The sequence below is a fragment of the Ixodes scapularis genome, unplaced genomic scaffold, assembly GCF_016920785.2.
Source record: "Ixodes scapularis isolate PalLabHiFi unplaced genomic scaffold, ASM1692078v2 PGA_scaffold4__175_contigs__length_147842914, whole genome shotgun sequence".
Classification (NCBI taxonomy): domain Eukaryota; kingdom Metazoa; phylum Arthropoda; class Arachnida; order Ixodida; family Ixodidae; genus Ixodes; species Ixodes scapularis.
In genome coordinates, this window is record NW_024609879.1 from 38,813,271 (window position 1) to 38,826,266 (window position 12,996).

The following is a 12,996-nucleotide window of genomic DNA, read 5'->3' on the forward strand; positions in this document are numbered from 1 at the left end:
CATTTTAAGACAAATGCTGCGAGAAATCCAGAACTCTGCTATCACGAGCTTCCGTCTAGAGAGAACTTTCGGGATGCCTGGTTGAAGAACCTTTCGCGACAGGGCAGCGAGAAGGGCAGCTAGTGGCAACCAAGCTCCAGGAGCGTCGTGTGCTCCCTCCATTTTAAAGAGGAGGACTACAAGGTAGGAATGAAGCGGAAGTTGCTGCGACCAACAGCGGTGACGACTCATTTCCCATTGTATTCGTCGTACATGCAACCAGCAGGTTCAAAAAAGCCCAGAAAACTTGTTCGTGCGCCACCTAACGCGTTCACGTCGCATGCGAGCGGTAAAAGTCAACTACGCAAAATCCAGTTTCCTGCAGAAAGAAGACCAGCTGTTGATGAGTGCGAGGCTATTGAACCTTGCCTGCAAAAAGAGCTTGAAGTGGAAGAATGTCAGACGTCATTTAATTTGACAGGCTTCATGGAAGATGCCAAGAAAAATGCGCACCGCCTTCAAATGCAAGTCAAACGACTGAAGGAGTAAATGGAAAAACTGCGACAAACCAGCGACGAATTTCAAGAGAAATTAAAGCAGTGTGAAGTGGACAGAGCTGTGCAGGTCTTGATGAATGTTTCAAAAGCCGCATCGGAAGGGGACAAAACTGCAAACATTTGTCATGGAACAAATAATGAATTTTGACAAGGCAAGACCAGCATGGCAAGACCCAACCCTGAGAGAATGCGCACTATGGAAAGCGACATCATGCAAAAGATATGCTCACGTACGCGCAAGGAAACTGCTCAAGGTGCCCTGCCGAAGTACGTTGCAGAAGTTTGTCGGGTCGTCCACGGGAGAGACCGGGGTCACGAGCCTCATCAACAAACGGCTGCAGCTGGAGAGAAAATGTCTTCGCTCAGAGAAGGAGCCCTACTGCAGCCTCATCACTGACAAAGTGTCGATCCAGCAGAAAGTGATTTATGATCGACAATTTGACAGAATTTTCGGGCTTGTTGACATCAGATGAAAAGCGCGATCAAGAGCCACTGAAGTAGCCAACAGGCTCCTTTGCTTCGTGCAACGTGGGGCCTTCCACGGCTTACGTGATTCCAGTCCCCTACCTCTTTACAAGAAATCTGAAGCACGATCAGCTCCGGATTATTACGCTCAGTGTCATAAAGGTGGTTGAAGAGGCAGGATTTCGGATAGTTCGCATCGTCACTGACAACCACCAGACCAACACGGCGATGTTTCGACAGATGTCTGACGACAACACGCTCCAGCATGTTGTGCCGCATCCGGTACGTGAAGGTGAACCGTTGTTCCTTTCTTTTGACCCCAATCACCTCATCAAAAACCTCATGGCGAATCTGCTAGAAAGAAAGATGTTTGATGGATAACAAATCATCAAAGGTGGCCTTTTTAAGACCTGTACAGCATTAAAAAGAATCCGTTGGTCAAACTAGTGCGACTTCCGAGCCGAGCTCATGTGGAACCAAACAATCTAGAGAAGATTACAGTGTGCCGTGCAACGTTAATATTTTCACCTGTTGTAATCAGCACCCTCGAGTACCAGCTGAAGAATCCCCAGTCCCACGAGAGGGCTCCAGAATTCCAGGATTGTATTTCAACCATCATATTTATGAAAACGGTTGAAATGTGGTTCGACCTCCATAATATCTCTGGCTGGAAATCCAGACAAACGCCTTTCGTCAGAATAGAAGACGATCGGCTCTCATGGCTTGAATTTAATCTCATCAGCCAACTCGAGGATATTAAACTCGAAAGTACGAAGTCTTGGGTCAAGTCCCTCACGAAAAAGACCTATGAGGCAACCATAACGACAACCATGTCAACGGTCGCTGTCATTGAGTATCTTCTGGTTGACCTCAAGAGAGCAGAAACGTTTGCAGCAAAATAGTGTTTTGTAAGACAAAATGTTGCTTCTAGAGTGTATTTTTTTGCTATTTTTTTTCATTTCATTTCAGATTTAAGTACGGTCTGACGCAACCTCTCAACAGTGACCCGGTTGAGTCTCTGTTCACCTGCTTCCGCCAATTCAACGGTGGTAACGACCGAGTTGATGCCAGAACAGCAGTTTTCACGGCAGAAAAATTACCTCAAGGTTCGTTCGTTATATTGCAACCAAACTGATATTATGTCCGGCGCCCAGTTTCTCGAAAACAGTGTCAGTGCACACCGATCAAGTTTCCTAAATAGTCTCAATCTCGGAGCGCAGGTTGGCATTTTGGAGGCTGCCAGAAGTGGAAATGCGCTCTTTGGTTCTGAGTGCCAGACGGCGCTGAAATTTGCCAGCTCCTCGCGTGAAACAGGAAATCCTGCAGTTCCTGGGGCAGCTCTTGGTGTGCTTTGGAAAATTCAGCACTTGATGAAGTACAATGAAGTCCCTTCTGGTTCGCACCGCTAACTTACATGGATGGCTTCCTGGCCCTCGTTTGCAAACAAAAGGTGAACATTTTTATTTGAAGCAATTGTCGTTATTTCAAACTAATTGGCTGAAACATTCAGCCTTCCAAAACAATAGAAATGTCTTAGTGAAAGCAAGCAAGGCTAATGTGTAGACCCCGCTCAACTTTGCAGGTGACGTGTCCTGAATGCAAGCAGCAACTTAAGGGAAATGCACCACGTGACGGAGCATATCAGTTCGTGTTTAGCCTTCACCAAAGAGGACTCAGCTATCCACGACCTAAAGCTGTCTGGCTGTGCAAGCTCGTCTGCCACTTTTTCCAGAGGGCTCTACAGTCGGCAGAGATTTGTCGTTGTGGACGGATTTGCAAGGTCCTCTCGAGCGCTCTGCTTACACACCTTATGAACTGCCCGCTGATGTTGTGCAATAACTGCAGAGACCCGTACCACAACGAAGAGACCTGCGAGCTCGTTCACAGGAAGCTCCTCAGACCTGTTTTGGCAAAATGAGCTGGTGACCTAAACAGTTTTCTAAAGAATATATTGAGGCTTTCAAGGCAGCCACTTTCCCGAAAGGTACTCCGCTTGCGAACTATATGACTCCCTTGATCTGTTTGTGAACAATCCAGTTTATATCGCTGAAGTCATGCACGAGGAATCCGTTTCTTATTGTCCTTCACAGATAAATAAAAGGCACTCCTCGAGCGTGCTCCAGCGTCGGTTAAAACCTGGAATTATACGGCCTAGCTATATCCAACCGGAACCCCTATATCACAGTGGTATTGGAAAGGGGGCAACACTTACTGGAACAATTAAACGACTATTCGTTCATGCTGCCAGCTGAATGCGGCTCTAACGTGCAGCCTGCAGCTGAGTGAGCTCCTCGCAGAAAGAATCGCGTGCTTTTATTCAACACAGATTTCTCACATTCTTCATCCAATCTGGCACTCGCTTCAATTGAGACTTGTCGCTTCACGAAAAACAATCTAAATAGCCACACCGGGCCGGGTCGGACGGACTGCTCCTCTCTCGCCGATAACGACCGCCACGGCTGGCGCTGCGTAATAAAGTCGAACTATCGCTCTCACTGGCGGAGTGAAGTATACGGCAGGCTGCTCCCAAAGGGAGTCCTAATCGAGCGGTCGCGCTCCAACCTTGGCGTTCCAGGCGCGTGACGTCGTGCCTAGAGTCGCTACGTTCTCCTTTTGTACCGTTTTTTTTTTTTTGCTGTTTTTAAGCTGTTCGCAGATGACATATTATTCGCGATGGGTTTCATAGTCCACTCAGCGGACTCCCCCGTTGTTTTTGCGTGTCATTCCCCCCCCCCCCCTAACCCTCCCCCTTGCTGCGCACGTGACCGGTGGAGCTCGTGGCGTGAGTGTTTCGTAGCCGGCCAACTTTCTTCAACCTTGACACGCGACGCGCACTACGTTCACTGGAGAATTCGGGGTTTGGTGTAGTAAGAATGCATTCTACAATCAAAAAGCTTGTAGATTAAATTTATGTCTTTTATGAGTGTATATTTCATATAAAATGTCCACGAAGAGTGAACTGCGTGATATAAAACGCACGAGAAACCGCGAGCGTATTGAGTCATCATTAAAAATATTCTAAGATGTGTTTTTTAACTATTTGCAAAGGAACTTGTAACTAATTCTATGTGTCCCTTTCACTGAGTGCCTTCCAACATAATGTTGCGAGTCCTAGCAAAGGAGTTCACAAGTCAGATTGACTCCTTAGTCCGGAACTTGACCAATGCAGCTGTTCTGATCCTTGGCTTCATTTTGCGCGACGTACTCTCGAAATAATGGTGCGTGCTAATCAGCTTTTGTTAAAGATTCAACAAGATGAACAAACGTGGTAGGGATATAAGTACAGGTATTCCGTAAAACGATATAATTGTCATATTATCTGCAGAAACGCACACTCACGCATATATCGACAAACAAAAAAGTCTCACTGCATTTCTACCGATGATGGTCAGCCAAAATCTTGACCGTGGACTACACAAAACCTAAGTGAGGTACGCCGATGAAATTGTCTATTAAGAAACAGAAACAACCGTAGCTCCAGAGAAGGCGACCCTCCTAGCGAAAACGTGCATTTTACGAGCAGACATCCCACGCTTGTCAAAATCTCCAGGCACCATTTCCCCAGCTCAGAGGTCAAGATGTGAAGCAATAGGGCGGGTATTAAATACACATCGCTGCAGTCGCAAATATACGAACATACGCGTTTAACCAGCTCTGAAATTGGTTCCTAAGCTTCGAGCGAAGCGTGGACAACCCCAGTGAATCGAGGTTACAGCATTGTCCGTTGCTCATTTCAAGTAATTAAATTACTTGTAATGGATGACATTTTAAAGTAATTTTGCAATGATTTCATGAAATTTCATAGGATAAAATCGCAAAAGTGATGTGATTACATTTGGAAGTCCTAAAATATATTTTAACAATTTCTACTTTCCTTCCCCTTTCTAATTGCACTCTTGGTTCGTGCAAGTTTCCTACCAAGGAATCTTTAATAATAATAATAATAATAATATTAAGAATAGTTTTATTTACTGTGTCCACAAACGGCGCCGCGCCTTTTGTGTGGTACACAGCAAATGCCGACAAGATAAAAGTATAAGCATTAAAAAAACATAGCTATCCCAAGAATGAACTCGCAAAACAAACGTAGAACACTTAGCGACATTTGACAAGCAAGATAAGGTAACAGAAGAAGAGGCACTGAAACTACAAATACAAAAACCCCAAAAGAGCAAGAAACGCTCAAAATTGCAAACCACTGGGATCATGCAGGTAAATAACCCTCTAGATTACGCCAAAAAGTTGACTTGCCACTTAATATTTCTAGGAGTGAACAATCCAACTTATTGAAAACATGCTGCATTCGTATTAGGGGAGACGTGTGAAAAAACGTGCATGAATAGAAGAAGTTGCGATTACGGCTCGAACGTGGTGGGGCGTGAAAACATGCAGCGCTTGACAAGACAGGACAGTCCACAAGCCTATTGAGAAGTTTGTGTGAAAACAAAATATTCCGACAACATCGTCTGTCAAACAGAGTACATAAACGAAGTCTCTTGAGCAGCCGATCATGAGTATAATAAAACTTACGTCCAAAAAACAATAAAAAACGATGCGAATAAAATGGTTCTCTATACGCTCGATAGAGCAAGATGCTGTATCATTTATACAATTCCACACTTTAACTGCAAACTCGAGTTTCGATCGAATTCGACAACAGAATAAACAAACGATACATGCATAGGAAGAAAATTGCCTTACGAAACGTGGAATTGCTCCCAATGTTCTAGGTGATGCGTGGCATGTGAACTACACGATGATAAAAAATTCAACGCCTTATCTATAAAAACTCCAAGATCAAGAGCAACACCCACTCATTTGATGACGACGCTATCTAAGATATAACTGAACGCAAGGGGCTTTCGCTTTCTAAAGAGATCTATAGCCTGTGTTTTATGTTCATCAAGCACGAGATCATTATGAAAGCACAACCTAGCTATGTTATCAACATCGCTTTGAAGAAGTGTGCATTCAGAATGTGAACTAACATGAGGAAACAAGTTTATATCGTCGTCAATTAAAACCACTTTAAAATTTTTTGCCGAACATACAATGTCATTTACAAAGGTGAAAAACAAAAGTGGACCCAGGTTGCTCCCCTGAGGTACCCCTGACGACGAAATAAATGTTTTCGACATAAATCCCGATACACGAGCACAGTTTGTACGATCGTTAAGGTAGCTCCTAAACAGCTACAATACGTTGAGCAGAGGCCGTAGTCATCTAGTTTACGCAGGAGCCGATCATGATTAACCCTGTCGAACGCCTTCGACATGTCAGAGTAGATGACGTCTATTTGTTGATGCCCATGAAAAAATTGTACAGCTTAATCTAAGAATGTGCACAAATTTGTTTCCACCGACTTTCCCTTCAAGAATCTGTGTTGCTCAGGACGCTCGTTTTTACGGAAGTATTTCTAAAGACGATAGTTGCTGACAATTGTGTTATGGCCTCATTTAAATATCGGAACTATCACTGAGTGCTTTCATATAGACGAGAATCTGCCGATTGAAGAGACAGGTTACAGATATGAAACAATACCGCAGTTAAAAGATAAGCACATCCTTTTAAAATAAAACTCAATATTCCGTCTGCGCCAGCAGAAAACTTCGACTTCATCTCCCTTACGCATATCTTTATATCAAGCTCATCTATTGGAACAAACGAAAAAAATCAGAGGTATTTGGGCAATTCACAGCAGAATGCGCGTTAGTTCCAGAAGAGAAGCTTAACATAAAAAACTGAGCAAACATGTCCGCCAATTCATTTGGGTTCGATGTATAGCCGGAACTACCCCGTAAGAGGGAAATACTACTACTACGCTTGTTTTGGTTGTTGTTGTTGTTGTTGTTTTGAGTGGGTACGAATTTTAAAAGATTTTGGGTGTTTGAATTTAGAGCAGACTCAGTCAGAGAAACGTGAACTTTCTCATCTCTTTTAAACAGCCGCTTTGCAGAAAAGCGACACTCGGTGTCTCCGCCAGGAGGGTGATTTACGAAAATAGGCGAATGAAGAACATAATTATTTTATAATTCGTTGACTATAATTCAAGAATGGGCAGTACAAGACATTCGTTTTGAAACCGGGAGCAACATCTGTTGTTGTGAAAATTTAAAGTTATTATTAAAGTACCGGTTACTTTCTCAAGTTACCGCCAATTGCTTTTCCTCTGTAGTAATTATGGTCCTCTCAAGAAAGTGAATTATACACGCATAAATATTCAGAACGACCTCCACAAAACAGCCTATCGAAACTTCAGTAACTTTGATTGAGCGCCAAGACTCATGGAGAGCGCGTAAAAAAGGTATTTTAAGTACGCGATAAGGTTTGCGTAACCGAATAATGGTATGCCTGGAATGACGTTGCTAACTCCCGTGCTTGGCTGCCACTATAGCAGCCCCCCCCCCCCCCCCCCCCCCCCCCCACGTACTGATGAATAACCCTCGTACGCTGCCGAAACTAAACAGCTTCGCCTTTTAAACTTAAATGCGCAGAGGATCGTAAGCAACACTGATAAACTTGAACTTATTTTATTAAATTACGATGCACATGTCACTGTAATAACGGAGACATGGAGACATGATAATATGTGCGATGGCAGTATTGTTCCCCCATCTCGCAAGATATTCCGTTGAGACTGCCGAGCACGTGGTGGAGAGGTAGCTCTAATATAGAGAAGTAATATCTATACCTAGCTTTTAGATCAAATTGAGCAAAATCAGAGCTCGTGTATAAAGCTAAATTGTTGGGGCACCACCGTTGTTTTCTAGGGTGTTTAAAAGAGCAACCAATTCACAACCCGATTTTCTAAACCAGCTGTACAACCAAATGTCTCTTAACCAATACTATAAACTTGCAGTTATTGGGTATTTAAACCTTCAAATGAAAGATTGGGCTCGTTTTGCGGTAGATTTATGTCAGCACAGTGAGATTATTTTGACGCTAGGTTCGCTCATGATCTACAGCAGGTTATAATCGAAACCAGGCGAGATCAGGGTTCAAGGTGCTTTTTTAGATGTTCTCTTTCAAATCAGATGTATATCTGAATATACGGTCAGTATAGCAAATGGGATTTCTGATCGCAAGCTTATTTATTCTTTTGCACTTCGGCGGAAGGACATTCTTAAGGAAAAGCACGGTTAAAGCCATTAAAGACTTCTCAAAATCTAAAAAGGAAATATTTGGAACTAATTTGAATTACAATTTGATAGTTTTATGTTTTATGGAACAAACTCAAGACAATTTATCAACCTTCGTCTTGATCATTTTATTCCGAGCGAAATCAAGCGCGTAAGAAAGTCCAACCCCTGAATTAACCGAAATATAATTCATTTAAAACAAAGGATAAAACATCTGAAAGAGGCAAAACGTGATAATAACGGTCGCCCTGAGAACATGCGGGACGAGTTTGGAAGACATGTTATAGAAGCGTGTGATTATTATTTTTATTACTCTCACTAATATCCTTAAACACGAAAGCTAAAGGCTTTGGAGCATTATGAGCAATAGAAAAAAACCAATATTTCAAATATATGTTGACAAAATGCTGGTTGCTGATGAGACAGAGATCACTCGTCATTTTAATCGTTACTTTCAGTCTTTTTCTCTGACACTAAACATATGGGCGTGAAATCTTTGTGGCGTCACTTCTGAACACTGATTTTATAGCTCACTCTGGAATTTTTTTCATTGTATTAAACTTAAAAACAAAACCAAAAACTGTCGTTCATGAGAGGCTACCCTACGCATTTTTGCGTCGCTTCGAAGAGTCCTTAGCTGAATTTGTAACAGTGATGTTCCGAGACTCATTTTCATCCGTTGTTCTGCCGAATGATTGGCTTCCGGCACGAATTGTGACGCTGTTAAAAAAAGGTGAACGTTTGTCTTTGAGCAATTACAGCACGATTTCTCTGACACGTTCATTGTGTAAGCTATCAGAGCACGTTATTTAGAATATGATCAGTGACTTACTCAATAACATAAATTTAATCCAATTGTTTCAACGTGAATATCAAAAAGGGTAGTCGACAGTGACTCAGCTAGTTAGCACAGTGCATAAAAATATAGTCACTTCGTATAATTCGAGTCAAGTAGACGGTATATTACTTCACTTCAGCAAGGCTTTTGATAGAGTACCACACGGGAGCTTGATATATAATTTGGAAGGTGGTGGTCTTGACCCAGTCATAGTAAAATGAATGGACTCATAATTGAATGGCCGCAACCAATGCGTGGAGTCTGGCGCTGGCTGCTCAAAGATGCTAGACGTGACTTCCGGAGTATCTCCATGAAGTGTCCTGGGGCACTATTTTTTTAATCTACGTCAACGATATTACTTCTATTGTTGTCCCGTGCGTGAGAATGCCACTCTTTGCGGATGACTGCGTATTATTTAAGGATATAACATGTACTGATGGTCAAATTGCACTAAATACGAGTTTACATTAGAGAGTTTTAGTAATACGTATAGGAGCAAACGCAGACCCCATACGTTAACGTTAACGTTGCGTCCTCCACACTGCGCATGCGCCATACGTACGTACTGCGGCGAGCCTTGCGTGCGTACGCTCGCTATCAATTTTTGCGAACGTACGTAGCGGTCCCCTGCGTACCAGCCCGTTGCTCTCGTCGCGCACGGGAGAGCGCGAGACTAGACCAGTTTGAAAAATGGCGGCGGTGAGGCAAACCAGCGGAAGTGGTACGCGCATTGTACGGGTTCGCTTTACCATTGAAGATGACATCAACCTCCTCAAAGACGTCAACGCGACGAACCCTTTCGAGCACCCACAAAGATGGGTGTCGATGGCCAAGAACGTTGGCGAATCTACAGTTCACACCGGCTAACGGAAAATTATTAGCTTACAATACGCTTGTGAGATATACATTTGCATATGGAAGCACAGAATTCTGATTGGACGGACACAGTGGGTAAACGAGAACGGCAGGGCCTGTCCTTTGAACTCTCAGCCTTGAGGACGCGCTCCGTGCCCCCGTTGTGCTTTAATAATATTAATAATAATAATAATAATAAATCTTTATTCAATGTGTCCAAAAGCAACCACAGAGGTGTTCACTTTGATACACACAATAAAAAAAAAAAAACCAAGAGAACAAACACGGCCGACCAAAGGACGGGAAAGCATAAAATTGACCAGTGGAACAGAGGCGCGGAAAATACGCACGCTAATTGGTTGCCGTTGCTTTGACAGTGCTCGCGTGCTGGAGGTGCACGAGACGCTGAAGAGGTCATATCGAATAATGGCAGCAGTCAGAAAGTTGGATCAAAGAAAGAGGATTAAGTTGTAGTGTGTTCTTGCTCCAAGACCCTCTGATTGCGCGGAGACATTGCAAACGGTGCCGCAATTCGCCAGAGCACTAGCCAGGACCGATACATTTCCCTTTTGCTACAAGTGAGGGTGAAATAATCGAATTCAATAGTTTTGTTTGTAATTGTGGCCTACACAACCATTGGTCTGGCTCTCGTACTCGTGTTGATTTTCGGACAGGAATGTTCACGAATGTAGACGACTGCCCTCTATTCACATGACTGTCTCTAGTAACACTCCTAGACGAAGGCACTTGAACGTTAGTTCCTTCATGTCCACGTGCAGGGCCAGAGGAAAGTAAAGTGAGTGCTGTGTTATGTGCTTCAGAATGATTAGCCTGCTGGCTAAAATCCTCGTGAGAGGGATGGAGGTGCATCTGGTTTCGTCGCAACGCGTTTCTACCTTCGGTACTGGCCAGATAAGAACAATGCGCTACGCTTCGTTCCACTTGAGCATTACGGTGCCACCCCTATTGTCCGGGATCCTTACGACTTTATTTTCACCGACAGAAAATTGTGTAGATCTTCCTTGGGTGTACTGAGTAGGCTTGTGTACTGGTAGTGGAGCTTCTGCTTAAAATGCGGGAATGAGAAACCTTAATTCTTGACACATAAGCCGCTAGTTCAGACTTCTGCCATCATCTAGTGGTATAGATGTGTAATTTACAATCTCAGCCACCCATTTTCGTTCGCTTCACCAGCCCTATTCAAAATTGCTTTACCTATCTTAACACCTTTTTTTTTCAAATATTCAAAACGGAAAATGTGGGCTTGATGTAGATTGGACAAAGTCGTACTTGCGAACGAATTTCTGAAATTAGCGAGTTGAAAACCATGGTATATTAACTGCACGCCTCAAGCGATTTCCACGTCTGTGGAGCATACTGCGAAACTTCTCCACCACAGCCGGTGACTTTGTTCCGAAAAGTTTTTCTACTTCCAAAAGTTCGAGAATGTGTCAAAGGCTAGGAGGTAAGAGCAGCCAGCGGACTTGAAAATGTCAACACAAATTTGACTCCATGTAAGGTCGGACGCTGGTCTCATATTAAGTGGCTCACTTGGCCGGGTATACGGGTATTGCTGAAAGATTGAGCATCGTTGAACAAGACTTGATGTCTTCATTGATTCCAAGCCAAAACACTAGCTGCATTGCTTGAGCATCGCATGTATTGCATCCGAGGTGTCTGCTACAGTCTCCCGAGAATGTCGTTCCTCAGGGTGGGAGGAATGGCGATTTTCATGCCCTTGAAAAGAATTTCATCAACTACAGTTACCTCTACCTCAAAGACCGCGTACAGGCCTTGTATTAAATGCTGATCTTAGACACTATGGATCACCTGTGCGCAAGTTCCATCATTAGCCATCTCGGCTAGTAGTCATTCTGAGGTGTTTAGATTGGCCGTGCCGTATTGAATTCCTATAACCTGTATTTCAACGTCTAAGTCTGAATGGTCTTCCTTTTTACATTCCAGAAGCGCTCTTGAATACATATCAGGAAAAACCACACTGTTAGCAAAAATAACACGCCCAGACGTGTGAACTGTTGTCCCATAGCGGACGCGTCAAAACGTGCTCATTTTACAAGCAGCCATGTGTGTTATTCGTCTAGACATCAGGTGCCGTGTAAACTTTAACACGATACACCGTGTCTGCCTTGCGCGAAACACGATTGAGCGTGTTCCTTATAAAACATGGCGGCCAGCAGCTGAGGACAGGCGAGACAAGCCCAGCGAGCCGCGCGCCTTTCAGCCGAATTTAGAACACACAGGACGCGTGTGTTCTCGTTCGATATTTTTTATACACAGTAAAGTCTCCAAGCGGCGGACGTAGCTACGTGCAAAGGTACGAATACAGTGGCCCAATTTTCTTAATAATGTCAAGCGAGCGTCGACCGCCGGGACAGCCAGTACCCTGCCGCGGATGCTTGCGGCGACACGGGAGAGATTAAGCGCGTGCGCACAAAGCCCTTTCTGATGGGAGCGTCGTCTGCTAGTCTATTCCGTTAATCGCACACAGCCCCTGCTCCGTAGCAAAGGAGGGCAGGGCGCTTCAATGTCGAAGTGAATCACCGATACGTCCCTCCTCTTGAAATGCGGCCACAATCCTATTGAAGTTAGCCTGTGTATACGACCGTTGTTCCTATATCCCTTTGCGTCATGCCGTCCATCGACATTCTCACAACACGTTCCCGTGTTCCTATAGGCACTCAAGGAGGCATAAAAATGTGCACTTGCCCGCTGGTCAAAGAAAAGTGTAAAACCGGGCTACATAGGCTAGATGACGACAGCAACAACGCAGTTGATAATACAAAACACCAAGCGGAAACCCTGATCCTCCATTTCATTTAGTGTTGTATTGCAGCCGATGTTACGAGCCATCTTGGCCAGTCCATCGCTAGAAGTGTGTCACGTGGCCTCCCCGTCGGGTGCAGACTTGTACGTAATCCGTTAGAAGTAACGTTACTTGTAATCCCTTACATTTATCAGTAATTTAGTAACGGAATAATTACATATTTCCTAGAGTAACTTTAAAGTACTTCCCTTACATTTTTACGTAACGGATTCCTTGTAATTCGTTACAATTTTTTTTTCAGGAACAATTCCCCCCCTCTCTTTTCCGAAGAAAGTCTTTTTTTTTCATTTTGGCAAAGTCGGGCGCAGTGACACTGTC

At 43.8% G+C, this 12,996-nt stretch overlaps 1 pseudogene; it reads left to right on the plus strand.

The window, feature by feature from the left end:
- Positions 1-673: 673 nt before the first annotated feature.
- LOC121048308 overlaps positions 674-12,996 on the plus strand; it is a 55,027-nt pseudogene continuing 42,704 nt past the window's right edge.